At 37.6% G+C, this 14,693-nt stretch overlaps 1 pseudogene; it reads right to left on the minus strand.

The window, feature by feature from the left end:
- Positions 1-1,455: 1,455 nt before the first annotated feature.
- The window catches only part of LOC121774245, a 28,180-nt pseudogene continuing 14,942 nt past the window's right edge, over positions 1,456-14,693 (minus strand).

Here is a 14,693-nt window from a genome sequence, read left to right on the forward strand (position 1 = left end):
ACTGAGTATATCAAGTATTTAGCCTTACAAATCTTTTCAAAAATATTTAAGTTGAATGGCAACAACGATGGAGGGTGTTGAGCAGAGATGATACTAAAACAATGCTTGAATATTGTGTCTTCATACATGATCTTATTCGCTCTTGAACGCTTCCACTAAAATAATAGTTTTCTTTTTAGTTCACTTATTGATGAGACTAGGGGTGACGAATCGTGCGTGTTGTGTCGTTATCGTGTTGACACAACACGATAACGACCGACACGATAACAACAAACACGAACACGACCCGTTAAGAAAACTTCAAATATGAATAAGAACACGACCCGCTACCCTCAAACACGAACACGACACGAACCACTTCGAGTCAACACGACACGATAACAACACATATACGACATGACACAATAACGACACTATAATAATAATATTATAATATATTAATATTATTTCTAATATTAAAATTTAAATTTAAATTTTAAAATTAAATAAAAAAATAATGTTATTATAATATATTAATATTATTTCTTAACGTGTAATACGAACACGACACGAAATTTTCGTGTCGTTATCGTGTCGACACGACAAGGACACGAACCCAATAAGCTTTGACATATACTCATTAATTTCGTGCGGGTTCGTGTCGTGCCAAAAATTGACAGCCCTAAATGAGACACTATTAAAGTCAAGGTTATGTACTTGTCAAGATGATACTCTAATTTTATTCAAGATATATTCAAGTTGTTTCATTTTTCCTTTTATTCTTCGCTTCTTTAATCCTCCCTTAGTCACAGTCAACTGTATATTCTACTTTTAAAAAGTGCGGTTGTGATCAAAATACGCCATTCATCTTTACTTGTCACTAGTTTTCTTTTTAGTTTGTCTACCAATGCATGATCATGCCATTGGTATAATTAAAAAATAAATTCAATTAAATTTTAACAACTATGGAGATGTCTATATATTTTTTATAATATTCTAATCACAATAACCTTTTTCTACTTTTGGAAAAACAATATGTAAATAATTGTCAAATTAGTCTGATCCACAGCCTCCCACTAAAATTTAATGATTTTCTAATAAAAAATATTTTCATACTCCTTATGATCAGAAATGGAAAATAAGATGCGTTACTTGTGTACAAGAAAATGTTAAATATTTTTATAAAGAAACGTTTAGTATTTAAACTTAGGGTAAAGAAAAACAATATGTTAATAATTGTCATTTAATTAATTACAATTCACTGCCTCCCATTAAAATTTAATGAATTATTTTCTAATAAAAAATATTTTCACATAATATAAAGTGAACTAACTGTAGATTTGGAAAGGAAAGGTGAGGAAGATTGATATTTTGATTTTATATTCATCATTAGCTAGCATAAATATTTAATTAGGACCACAAAATCAAATGTATAATATTACATTATTAGTAATATCTATAATCTCGAAAATGAAATTACAGCCCAAGCCTTTTGGGTCTGAGATACGTTGAAGCCCCTCTCTTCAACTTCAATCCAGGCAAGGAAACTTGCTGTTGCTCCTTCTGCCTCTTCTTCTCATTCTCTTTCCTCGCTCTCCCCTTATCTTCTTGAACCTTTCTCAAACTCTCCATCTCCTCCTCCATGGCAGTCTTCTCCTGCTTCTGCTTCTTCTTGTGCTCGATCGTCGACATATCCGAGTCCTTCACGGAGAAGAACATGGGCCCGAGCACAGCCAGCCACTGCGGCTCAACAGACGTGGCACACTGCATGTATTCTTTCGCCGTGAGGATCGGCTCATGATAAACGACGTAGTCTGGAGTGTACCCCAAGCCGTACAAGGCGCTGCTCGGATGGAAGTGGCAAGGCATCCCATTTCTGCAGTTGACATACTCCCCGACACCCTTGAGGCGAGCCGAGTTGTGGAAGTATGCGGAGCATATGGCCATCCTCACTACATCCCAGTCGAGCCCACACGACATGAGTGGGATCCTGAGTGTCTGAAGAATGTCGAGCAACTGGGATCGTACCTCTCTAGCCTTGCGCAAACCTTTCACATGCAGGAAATGGTCGTTGCACCAATCCCCCCGGCAGTGGTTAGACTCCCATTGTTGGTACACGTTTAGGAGCGTGAGGTGGTCAGATTCCGGGACAAAGAACTTTTCCCTTGCGGCATCGCTCTCTTCCACACGGTCCTTGGGTCGAAAGAAAACGGAGGGCACTGAAAGCATGGACACAATTGTTAGAACCTCGTCAATGCATCCGAGCTGCTTGCCCATTAGGAGCATCTTGGCCAATGGGGGATCCAAGGGAAACTCAACCATCTTCCAACCTATATCTGTCAGATCCCCAACGTTGTTCAGAGCACCCAACACCCACAGCTGGTACATGGAGTTGAGGATGTTTTCTTGTGGAGGAGGATCCATGAAGTCAAAATCTAATAGGTTGTCGACTTTTAAACTCTTGAGCAGCAAAACCACATTTCCCACGTTGCTTCTCTGGATTTCTGGGACTGGACTGGGTAGCATTTCGTTCAGATAAGCGCTCTCTGTATAAAGCCGGTAGCAAGTCCCCGGCCCAGTTCTTCCAGCTCGTCCAGCACGCTGATCAGCATTAGCACGACTAACTGGAAACACTTGGAGAGCATCCAAACCCATACGGGGGTTATAGACTTTTATCTTACCATAACCCGTGTCAATGACATATAAGATCCCATCCACAGTCAACGATGTCTCAGCAATATTTGTAGCAACAATACACTTGCGAGCTCCATCTTCAGCATTCTCAAAAATCTTTGCTTGCAAGTCAGCAGGAAGCTGGGAGTATATGGGAAGGATTAACAGCTTTGGAGCTTCCTTTTTGGAAGCGAGTTGTTCCATACGTTCTTGAAGAGCATAACATGTCGCCTCAATCTCATCTTGACCAGTCATGAAGATTAGGATGTCGCCAGGAGCACTAGTGATGTGAATCGCCATAGCCTGCTTTACTGCACCCTCGACGTAATCTTCACAAGGTGTCTTACTGTACAATGTCTGAACCGGGAATGTCCTCCCAGGGATGTGAAATATAGGTACGTTTCCAAAAAAATCTGACAACTTTTGAGCATTTAGAGTAGCAGAAGTCACAATGAGCTTGAAATCACGACGTCTGGCCACGACTTTCTTGAGGATACCAAAAAGTACATCTGTGCTTAGGGACATCACAATGATGCTACATGACGAAGATGAAAAAGAGTCAACACAACTATTGTCACAGCAAGCACTGCTCAGAACAACCTTAAATTCATGAAATGCATACCGATATTTTTCCAGGTCTGAATCTTTTAGAGTCTCCCTCAGCAACACACCATCAGTCATGTACTGCAAGAGAACATATAGCTTGTTTGAGAACTGTTAACTGAGAATTAGAGACTTGAACAGAATATTCCAGTTTCTAGACAAATGTACTCGCAGATCAAGCCAATAGATGGACAATCCACTCATACGCACCACCAGTTGCAGCAGTTTGTGCACAGTGCAGCTGGTGTTCATAAGTGAACTAGAAATTGAAGTACTTGTAGAGAATATACTCTCACATCAAACAAATACTATTAGCCAAGAAAATCAACAAAAGTATAAAATTGAGTACAAATGAGGATGGGACAAGAAGTCACTACCTTAATAACAGTGTTAGGCCCAGTGACATCTTCAAAACGTATGGCATATCCAACTTTATCACCAAGTTCAGTTTCCATCTCTTCGCTCACTCTTTTTGGAATACTCATGGTGGCCACACGCCTTGGTTGTGTGCAGCCAACAATGCCATTGTTTGTGTACCCATCTTCATGAAGATACTGTGCAGGGAAAGTATTTTTATGATTCAAACAATGTCTTCAGGATATACAGACACAAATTCCGACAAATCTTTTTATAAATACGACTCTGAACATACCTGTGTTAATTGTGTTGTCTTTCCTGAACCAGTTTCACCAACCACTACGATCACTTGATTTTCTCGGATTACCTGTATTTATAAAAGATGAGATTGAATAACAAATACTCCAAAAACTATCAAAATGTGGATTTCTCCAGAAAACCATTATGATACCATTATGCTTGGCAGGGAAATCAAATTTGGAAAATGCTGAAATGCACAACTCTATCTCAAATGACCCAAAAACAAGCAAGAAAGAAATTAGGGTAAATTTGGGTCAGAACTATTTACCACGTCACTGCAGAACAAATGGTTTATGAGCCAAAACTGAAAATCCAGTAAAATTACAGAACACCAATCTTAGTTTCCATTCAAAGCTTCATGTATTGGGGAATGCTTTAATGTTTCTACATCAATCAATTAAGTATTAGAAAAGAGCTCAACAAACAACTCATACCTGCAGTAATTCTTCTCGTATAGAGAAGATGGGCAAATATTGTCGCTGTTGGGCAAATGTTTTTTATTTAGCAAAATTGCTGACTCCCTCTCCTCTTTTCAAATGTTGTGCAAATTTTGCTTCCTGTTTGAAATCAATTTCACCTTGATCGCCAACTTTAGCAGTATCTGTGTCAATCTAGTAAACAATGCAAAAAGAGTTCAGAGCTTCAATGGTTAATGCCAAAAGACCAAGAAATAAATTATTTAAATTCTGAATGTTGCATACCTGATCTGCAGTTTTCTCAACACCAAGAATATTGCCAAGATTAGAGCCAGCAAGCTCCCAAAACCGTTGTCTGGACTTGTTCATGCTTTGTTTTTCACGAATTTCCTTAACCAGATTGGAGCCCTTCCGTGATATTATAGCCATATCTGACGTAGGGTCTTTCAATGGCACAACTGGCTCAGCTTGATTCGTGAAAGCAATCCACCCATCGAGAAAAGGGGGTTTTGTATCTGTTAAACAAAATATTTAGAATGTGAATAACAAATATAACAGCTTTGCTTCAAAGTGAAAATGAGGACATCATAGACCATCCAAGTGTAAGATTCAGGCATACCATGCACAAGAAGAATAACCTTTGGTTCTTCCTCATCATCAAACTCAGTCTGCACCTCAGTTCCTCTGACAGCACCTGATCTCAAAAGTTGTCTATCCTCCCACTGAGCATTATCAGCAGTGAGCTGCGAAAGTTTTTTGCTCTGTGCAAGAGTCATCTTAGTCCCATCTCTTCTCACCTACAATCCCAAGCAGAATCCGTTGGATTCAACAGAAGCATAAGAAATTAGAAAAAAACTACATTAGTACTTATACTAGTTCTAAACTTATCCACATTACATGAGCACATAGTACTTTCAAGTTTATTGCCCTTAAAACATAGGCCAAAAAGGATTGAGTTACATTAGACACACACACATACACACACAAAAGCCAAAAAACTGTTCACATGTTTAGGATCAAAGCCATTATGAACTATACCAGTCTCTTAGCCAACTCTGCTTCTTTTTTATGGAAAGATGCCTCGTCACCAAGAAAGGCAGAGGAGCCATCAGCATCATAAACACTGCTGCCTTCTTCTCGATCATACCTGCAGACATGATTCATTTGCTATGAGAAACATCCAGATTATGTATGAAGCAACCTGAATACAACAAAATCCCATAGAGCGATTGGCAAACTAAAAACTACTAGGCGGAAACACAATGCTCTCATGGTAATTTATACTCCCTCCATCCCATAAGAATATGCACTCTTTCCTTTTTAGTCCGTATCACAAGAATACGCACTTTCTAATTTTGAAAACTCTTTTCTCTCTCTTAAGGTGGGAATGATTATCCACTAACCATACTTTAATTACTTTTTCATTCTACTGGGAACTTGCAGACCTAAAACACACCCCACGTGCCCGAATTAGAGTAGGGCAAGGAGCATAGCTATCCCAAGGAGACGCAGCTGTTGCAGTGCATGCAGAAAAGGTTAGCTCAAGTACTATACAAGACAATTCCAAATTTCAGCATATGAGTTATGAGAGGATTATAGGATTTACCTGAAGAATTGGGAGTACGCCCTCCCAACCATGGAGAAACAAGCCGTGCATCAGCCGAGGCCCCAACAAGCATAGGGGTGGAGTAGGCCGACAACGTCTGCTACTAGAATCATGACCATCACGACGTGGGGATTCTTCCCACTCCCATCTTCCATCATCCCAATCAGACATGCCTACAATGATATGCATCACATTATGTTGGAAAAAACTTAGTCTTAAATAGTTCATTTTAAATTCGATGCAAGGATTTGAAGAAGTGAACTAGATTATGTTGGAATTTTAGTGTATTAACACTTTAATTCTGGTGAATTAATTCGGTTGATTCGGTTGAACCTTTTCCTATTTTATTCTGATTTTGGTGACAACTGCTTTGGCAGTTTAAAACAGTTATTAACTGTTTTGGATCAGAATTCGAATTTTGGTGGCAACTGCTTTGGCAGTTTAAAACAGTTAATTAACTGTTTTGTTATGGTTAAATAGATGACAGAAATCAGTAACACAATCTAAGAACTTAGTCTTATCCGATCATTGATTTTGATACGCTCAAAATACTTGATCTGAAAGTGTTCTACACGATTCTAAGTTATCCCAGTCATTCTAATAGGATTTCCTAATTCTATTTAACCAAAATATTCCCCAACAAAGATCAAGTATTAGAAGATGATTGGACATGATTCTGTTAGAGATATGACTGCAAAATTCACAAAATTGGAGAAGTTTGAAGGAGTGGATTTTCGAAGATGGAGAAAGAAGATGCACTTCTTGCTTACCACCCTGAAGGTTGTTCATGTTCTCACCACCACCATGCCTGAATCTGCAGAGGATAAATCCCTAGAACAGACAAGACAAGAAGAAGGCAGAAATGAGAAAATGATGACTATGTGTGCAGAGGGCACATCCTTAATGGTATGACAGATTCTCTTTTCGATATTTATCAAAATGTTGAATCATCCAAAGAACTTTGGGATTCTCTAGAGTCTAAATATATGGCAGAGGATGCCTCTAGCAAGAAATTTCTTGTTAGTAATTTCAATAATTATAAGATGTTAGACTCTAGGCCAGTGATGGAACAATACAATGAATTGCTAAGGATTCTTGGACAATTTCAACAACACCAGATGCATATGGATGAATCCATTTCAGTTTCTAGTGTCATTGATAAATTACCCCCCTCTTGGAAAGACTTCAAACACACTCTAAAGCATCAAAAGAAAGAACTTTCCTTGGTGCAACTTGGTTCTCATCTCCGGATAGAAGAGTCTTTAAGAACTCAAGAAATGGAAAAGAACAAGGAAAAGGGTGTTGCTATTTCATCTTCTGTCAACATGATAGAAAATGGAAAGAAGTTTAAAGGGAAAAGGAAAATGAACCAAGAAGAATCCTTTGCCAACAAGAAACAAAAGTATGTCTGCTGGAAGTGTGGGAAACCAGGCCACTTCAAGAAAGATTGTAGGTCTGGAAAGAAAGGGTTCAAGACTGGGACAAGTACCAGTGGCTCCAATCCTGGAACTGGTGGATCTAAGGATCCCAATGTACCTCAAGGTATGAATATACTTAATTCTAACATTTCTATTCAGAATTATGTTTCTGAAACACCAAGTTCATTCTATGTACAAGATGATGAACTCACTTGGTGGGTGGATTCTGGGGCTACAAACCATGTATGCAAGGATAAAAGATGGTTTACATCTTTGCAGATGATTTCTGATGGATCAGTGATCAGGATGGGGAATAGCTCTAGTGAATCAGTAGAAGGAATAGGAAATGTTAGACTTGTTTTTACTTCTGGAAAACAATTGTTGCTATTAGATGTATTGTATGTTCCCACTATTAGAAAGAATCTAATGAGTGGTACTGTAATAAATAACCTAGGCTACAAACAAGTAATTGAAGCAAATAAATATGTTTTATCTTAACATGGTGTGTTTGTTGGTTTTGGTTATTTATGTAATGGAATGTTAAGATTAAACATTGAATCACCATTTGAGGATAAATCTGTTTATGTGATCACCACTAATGAACAATCAACTTCAAATCTGTGGCATGAGAGGTTAGGACATGTTCATTATAGAAGACTTATTGAAATGTCTAAAAGTAGCCTAATCCCTGCCTTTAATGTTAGCAAAGATAAATGTAAAACATGTATGTTAACAAAGATAACAAGGCAACCATTTAGTGATGTTGTGAGAGAATCAAAACTACTGGAGTTGATTCACAGTGACCTCTGTGACTTTCATTCAACCCCATCAATTGGAAATAGAAAGTATGTCATTACTTTTATTGATGACTCAACTAGATTTTGTTATGTATATTTGTTGAATTCTAAGGATGAAGCCTTAGAGAAATTCAAAGTGTACAAAACAGAAGTTGAGGTACAAAAGGGTGAATGTATAAAAGTCTTTAGGTCAGATAGGGGAGGTGAGTATTATGATCCTCATTACTTTGAATCAGTAGGAATAATTCACCAGACTACTGCCCCTTACACACCACAACAGAATGGAATATCAGAGAGAAAGAATAGAGTTTTGAAAGAAATGGTTAACTCTATGCTCTCATATTCAGGACTAAATGAGGGATTTTGGGGGGAAGCTATGTTAACTGCTTGTTATCTTTTGAATAGAGTCCCAAATAAGAAAAGTAAAACAACACCCTATGAGTTGTGGTTTGGAAAACCTCCAAACTTGAACTATCTTAAGGTATGAGGCTGCAGAGCAGTGGTAAGACTTAATGATCCTAAAAGAAGGACATTGGGTGAAAAAGGAATTGACTGCATTTTCATTGGATATGCAAGTCATTCCAAGGCTTATAGGTTTTATGTTCTAGAACCTAATAAATCTGTTTCTGTGAACTCTGTAATAGAGTCCAGGGATGCAATCTTTGATGAGAATAGATTCACATCTATCTCAAGGCCTAAGGATTTGGTTTCAAATTCTGAAAACCGATTGGTAAGCTCTGAACAACAATCAGAGGAACCCTCAACCCAACATTGGGTTAGAAGGAGAGTTAGGCCTAGGACTCATAGTAACCTGGATGAGGGATTTCAAATCCATCTCATTGAAGGATCAAGGGATAAGTTACAATTCCAATACCCCTATTGTTTTATTATTGAAGAGGATCCTAAGACTTTCAAAGAAGCCATGTCATCGAGGGATGTCTCTTTTTGGAAATAAGCTATAGATGATGAAATGGATTATATACTCCAAAATAACACTTGGGAGTTAACTGATTTACCCCCTGGTTGCAAAACATTGGGGTGTAGATGGATATTTAAAAGAAAGATGAAAGTTGTTGGATCCATAGACAAGTTCAAAGCTAGGCTTGTCATTCAAGGATTTAGACAAAAAGAGGGCATAGACTATTTTGATACCTATGCACCTGTGGCTAGAATATCCACTATCAGATTACTAGTGGCTATGGCTTCTATTCATAAACTCATTATTCACCAAATGGATGTCAAGACAGCCTTCTTGAATGGTGATTTGGATGAGGAAATTTATATGAAGCAGCCTGAGGGATACACCTTACCAGGAAATGAACACAAGGTGTGCAAGTTGATCAAGTCATTATATGGTTTGAAACAAGCACCCAAGCAATGGCATCAAAAGTTTGATGATATTATTTTATCAAATGGTTTTCTTCTCAATCAGGCTGATAAGTGTGTTTATTCAAAGTTTGATAAATTTGGTAAATGAGTCATTATTTGTCTTTATGTGGATGATATGCTTATATTTGGTACTTGTCAAGACCAAATAGATGAAACAAAGGAGTTCTTATCATCCAAGTTTTCTATGAAAGACTTAGGTGAGGCTGAAGTCATATTGGGGATTAGGATCAAAAGAGAAGCACCTAACAGGATTTCTATTACACAATCTCATTACATTGAGAAAGTATTGAAGAAGTTCAATTATGGAAATTGTACTTCTGTAAGTACTCCCATAGATCCTAATGTAAAACTCAGTTTCCCAATTGGAATACTCTAAAGCAATTGGATGCCTGATGTATGCTATGATCAGCACTAGGCCTGATATAGCATTTGCTGTTGGAAGGTTGAGCAGGTTTACTCATAATCCAAGCATACATCACTGGCAGACAGTGAGGAGGCTATTCAAGTACCTCAAGGGAACCATGAACTATGGTTTGTGTTATTCTGATTTTCCTTCAATTTTGGAAGGATATTCGGATGCAAGTTGGATAACCAATCTAGAGGACCATTCCTCTACTAGTGGTTGGATTTACTTGCTGGGAGGTGGAGCCATCTCATGGGCTTCAAAGAAACAGACTTGTATCATAAATTCTACAATGGAATCAGAATTTGTGGCACTTGCTGCAGCTGGAAAGGAGGCAGAATGGCTTAGGAATTTGATATATGAAATTCCTTTATGGCCTAAGCCTATATCACCTATCTCAACGAGATGTGACAGTGCTGCAACTTTGGCTAAAGTGTATAGCCAAGTTTACAATGGGAAGTCTAGACATTTAGGTGTCAGACATAGCATGGTTAGATGCTGATCACTCATGGGGTCATTTTAGTTGAATTTGTTGGGACACAACAAAATCTGGCAGACCATCTAACCAAAGGCTTGGCAAAAGATTTAGTTATCAAATCTGCTAAAAGGGTGGGGCTTAAGTCCATCAAATCTTATCTGTTTGGGATACCCAATTCCCTTCTAACTTGATGTTAGATGTGGAATTCAATGTGGAAAGCCTAAACATGTGAGATAGACACATGTTCAAACCATCCGAGGTATGTGTATTATTCTGTCAGTTTAAAAGAGGTTGAAGCTTTGCTTCTTAATAGTTTTTTGACAAATTGTTTTGGCAGGACAAGATGAAAAGCTACCTATATAAACATTGAATCCAAGTTGTTCCAATAAAGCTCTGGACTTAGCCTTATAAATGTTTATTGAAGGATATGGACACTAGACTTGTTATTAAGATGTCAGGTTTAGATTGATTAGTTGGAAAGTTATGTGTATCTTAAGACTGATATTCAAAGAAATTGTAAGAGTTCAAGTCTTAGACCACTCTTATAATTCGAATATTTGTACATTAATATACTAAAATGGAAATTCAATCCTTGTGATATTTTCATTTATGCATAACTTTGTTTTCTGTTTTGTTTATTTGATCATGCTTATATATACACTAAAATAGGGGAGGAATGTTGGAATTTTAGTGTATTAACACTTTAATTCTGGTGAATTAATTCGGTTGATTCGGTTGAACCTTTTCCTATTTTATTCTGATTTTGGTGACAACTACTTTGGCAGTTTAAAACAATTATTAACTGTTTTGGATCAGAATTTGGATTTTGGTGGCAACTGCTTTGGCAGTTTAAAACAGTTAATTAACTGTTTTGTTATGGTTAAAATAGATGACAGAAATCAGTAACACAATCTAAGAACTTAGTCTTAACCGATCATTGATTTTGATACACTCAAAATACTTGATCTGAAAGTGTTCTACACGATTCTAAGTTATCCCAGTCATTCTAATAGGATTTCCTAATTCTATTTAACCAAAATATTCCCCAACAGATTATATTTCAGACATCTCAGAAAATAGATATAATATATTAAAATGTAATATACAGTGAAAATAGAGAACAATGCATACCAGATGTTCTCGTAGACCTGTTGTATCTACCTCTTTTCCTCCCATACTCTCCATTATATGGTTTGAACACAAGGTGTGCAAGTTGTGCAAGTTGATCAAGTCATTATATGGTTTGAAACAAGCACCCAAGCAATGGCATCAAAAGTTTGATGATATTATTTTATCAAATGGTTTTCTTCTCAATCAGGCTGATAAGTGTGTTTATTCAAAGTTTGATAAATTTGGTAAATGAGTCATTATTTGTCTTTATGTGGATGATATGCTTATATTTGGTACTTGTCAAGACCAAATAGATGAAACAAAGGAGTTCTTATCATCCAAGTTTTCTATGAAAGACTTAGGTGAGGCTGAAGTCATATTGGGGATTAGGATCAAAAGAGAAGCACCTAACAGGATTTCTATTACACAATCTCATTACATTGAGAAAGTATTGAAGAAGTTCAATTATGGAAATTGTACTTCTGTAAGTACTCCCATAGATCCTAATGTAAAACTCAGTTTCCCAATTGGAATACTCTAAAGCAATTGGATGCCTGATGTATGCTATGATCACCACTAGGCCTGATATAGCATTTGCTGTTGGAAGGTTGAGCAGGTTTACTCATAATCCAAGCATACATCACTGGCAGACAGTGAGGAGGCTATTCAAGTACCTCAAGGGAACCATGAACTATGGTTTGTGTTATTCTGATTTTCCTTCAATTTTGGAAGGATATTCGGATGCAAGTTGGATAACCAATCTAGAGGACCATTCCTCTACTAGTGGTTGGATTTACTTGCTGGGAGGTGGAGCCATCTCATGGGCTTCAAAGAAACAGACTTGTATCATAAATTCTACAATGGAATCAGAATTTGTGGCACTTGCTGCAGCTGGAAAGGAGGCAGAATGGCTTAGGAATTTGATATATGAAATTCCTTTATGGCCTAAGCCTATATCACCTATCTCAACGAGATGTGACAGTGCTGCAACTTTGGCTAAAGTGTATAGCCAAGTTTACAATGGGAAGTCTAGACATTTAGGTGTCAGACATAGCATGGTTAGATGCTGATCACTCATGGGGTCATTTTAGTTGAATTTGTTGGGACACAACAAAACCTGGCAGACCATCTAACCAAAGGCTTGGCAAAAGATTTAGTTATCAAATCTGCTAAAAGGGTGGGGCTTAAGTCCATCAAATCTTATCTGTTTGGGATACCCAATTCCCTTCTAACTTGATGTTAGATGTGGAATTCAATGTGGAAAGCCTAAACATGTGAGATAGACACATGTTCAAACCATCCGAGGTATGTGTATTATTCTGTCAGTTTAAAAGAGGTTGAAGCTTTGCTTCTTAATAGTTTTTTGACAAATTGTTTTGGCAGGACAAGATGAAAAGCTACCTATATAAACATTGAATCCAAGTTGTTCCAATAAAGCTCTGGACTTAGCCTTATAAATGTTTATTGAAGGATATGGACACTAGACTTGTTATTAAGATGTCAGGTTTAGATTGATTAGTTGGAAAGTTATGTGTATCTTAAGACTGATATTCAAAGAAATTGTAAGAGTTCAAGTCTTAGACCACTCTTATAATTCGAATATTTGTACATTAATATACTAAAATGGAAATTCAATCCTTGTGATATTTTCATTTATGCATAACTTTGTTTTCTGTTTTGTTTATTTGATCATGCTTATATATACACTAAAATAGGGGAGGAATGTTGGAATTTTAGTGTATTAACACTTTAATTCTGGTGAATTAATTCGGTTGATTCGGTTGAACCTTTTCCTATTTTATTCTGATTTTGGTGACAACTACTTTGGCAGTTTAAAACAGTTATTAACTGTTTTGGATCAGAATTTGGATTTTGGTGGCAACTGCTTTGGCAGTTTAAAACAGTTAATTAACTGTTTTGTTATGGTTAAAATAGATGACAGAAATCAGTAACACAATCTAAGAACTTAGTCTTAACCGATCATTGATTTTGATACACTCAAAATACTTGATCTGAAAGTGTTCTACACGATTCTAAGTTATCCCAGTCATTCTAATAGGATTTCCTAATTCTATTTAACCAAAATATTCCCCAACAGATTATATTTCAGACATCTCAGAAAATAGATATAATATATTAAAATGTAATATACAGTGAAAATAGAGAACAATGCATACCAGATGTTCTCGTAGACCTGTTGTATCTACCTCTTTTCCTCCCATACTCTCCATTATATGGTTTGAACACAAGGTGTGCAAGTTGTGCAGGTTGATCAAGTCATTATATGGTTTGAAACAAGCACCCAAGCAATGGCATCAAAAGTTTGATGATATTATTTTATCAAATGGTTTTCTTCTCAATCAGGCTGATAAGTGTGTTTATTCAAAGTTTGATAAATTTGGTAAAGGAGTCATTATTTGTCTTTATGTGGATGATATGCTTATATTTGGTACTTGTCAAGACCAAATAGATGAAGCAAAGGAGTTTTTATCATCCAAGTTTTCTATGAAAGACTTAGGTGAGGCTGAAGTCATATTGGGGATTAGGATCAAAAGAGAAGCACCTAACAGGATTTCTATTACACAATCTCATTACATTGAGAAAGTATTGAAGAAGTTCAATTATGGAAATTGTACTTCTGTAAGTACTCCCATAGATCCTAATGTAAAACTCAGTTTCCCAATTGGAATACTCTAAAGCAATTGGATGCCTGATGTATGCTGTGATCAGCACTAGGCCTAGGCATGCACAAACCGACCCGGCCCGGCGGTTAACCGGCGGTTCGGAACCGCCGGTTCATGAACCGGAACCGGGCCCGGAATCGGCGGGTTGAACCGGCAGAAGGGTCGCAGGGTCATAAGGGTCGGTTCAGGTTCGGCAATATCTTGAACCGTGAACCGGCGGTTCGGCGGTTCGAACCGCCGGTTCAAAGGGTCGAACGGCATAGGGTTCGTAGGGGTTCGTAGGGTTTCAAAGTAGGGATTGGTATGAACCGGCGGTTCGCCGGTTTTGGGCGAAAACCGCCGGTTTTGGACGAAAACTGCCGGTTTGAACCGGTGGTTCCGACCAGTTTCCGCCGGTTCCGGAAGCTTTTCAGGCGTAGGGGCTAGGTGAGGTCAGAAACCGGCGGTTTGTGTCGGAAAACCGTGGACCAACCCGCCGGT

Source organism: Salvia splendens, chromosome 17 (genome assembly GCF_004379255.2).
Source record: "Salvia splendens isolate huo1 chromosome 17, SspV2, whole genome shotgun sequence".
Lineage (NCBI taxonomy): Eukaryota > Viridiplantae > Streptophyta > Magnoliopsida > Lamiales > Lamiaceae > Salvia > Salvia splendens.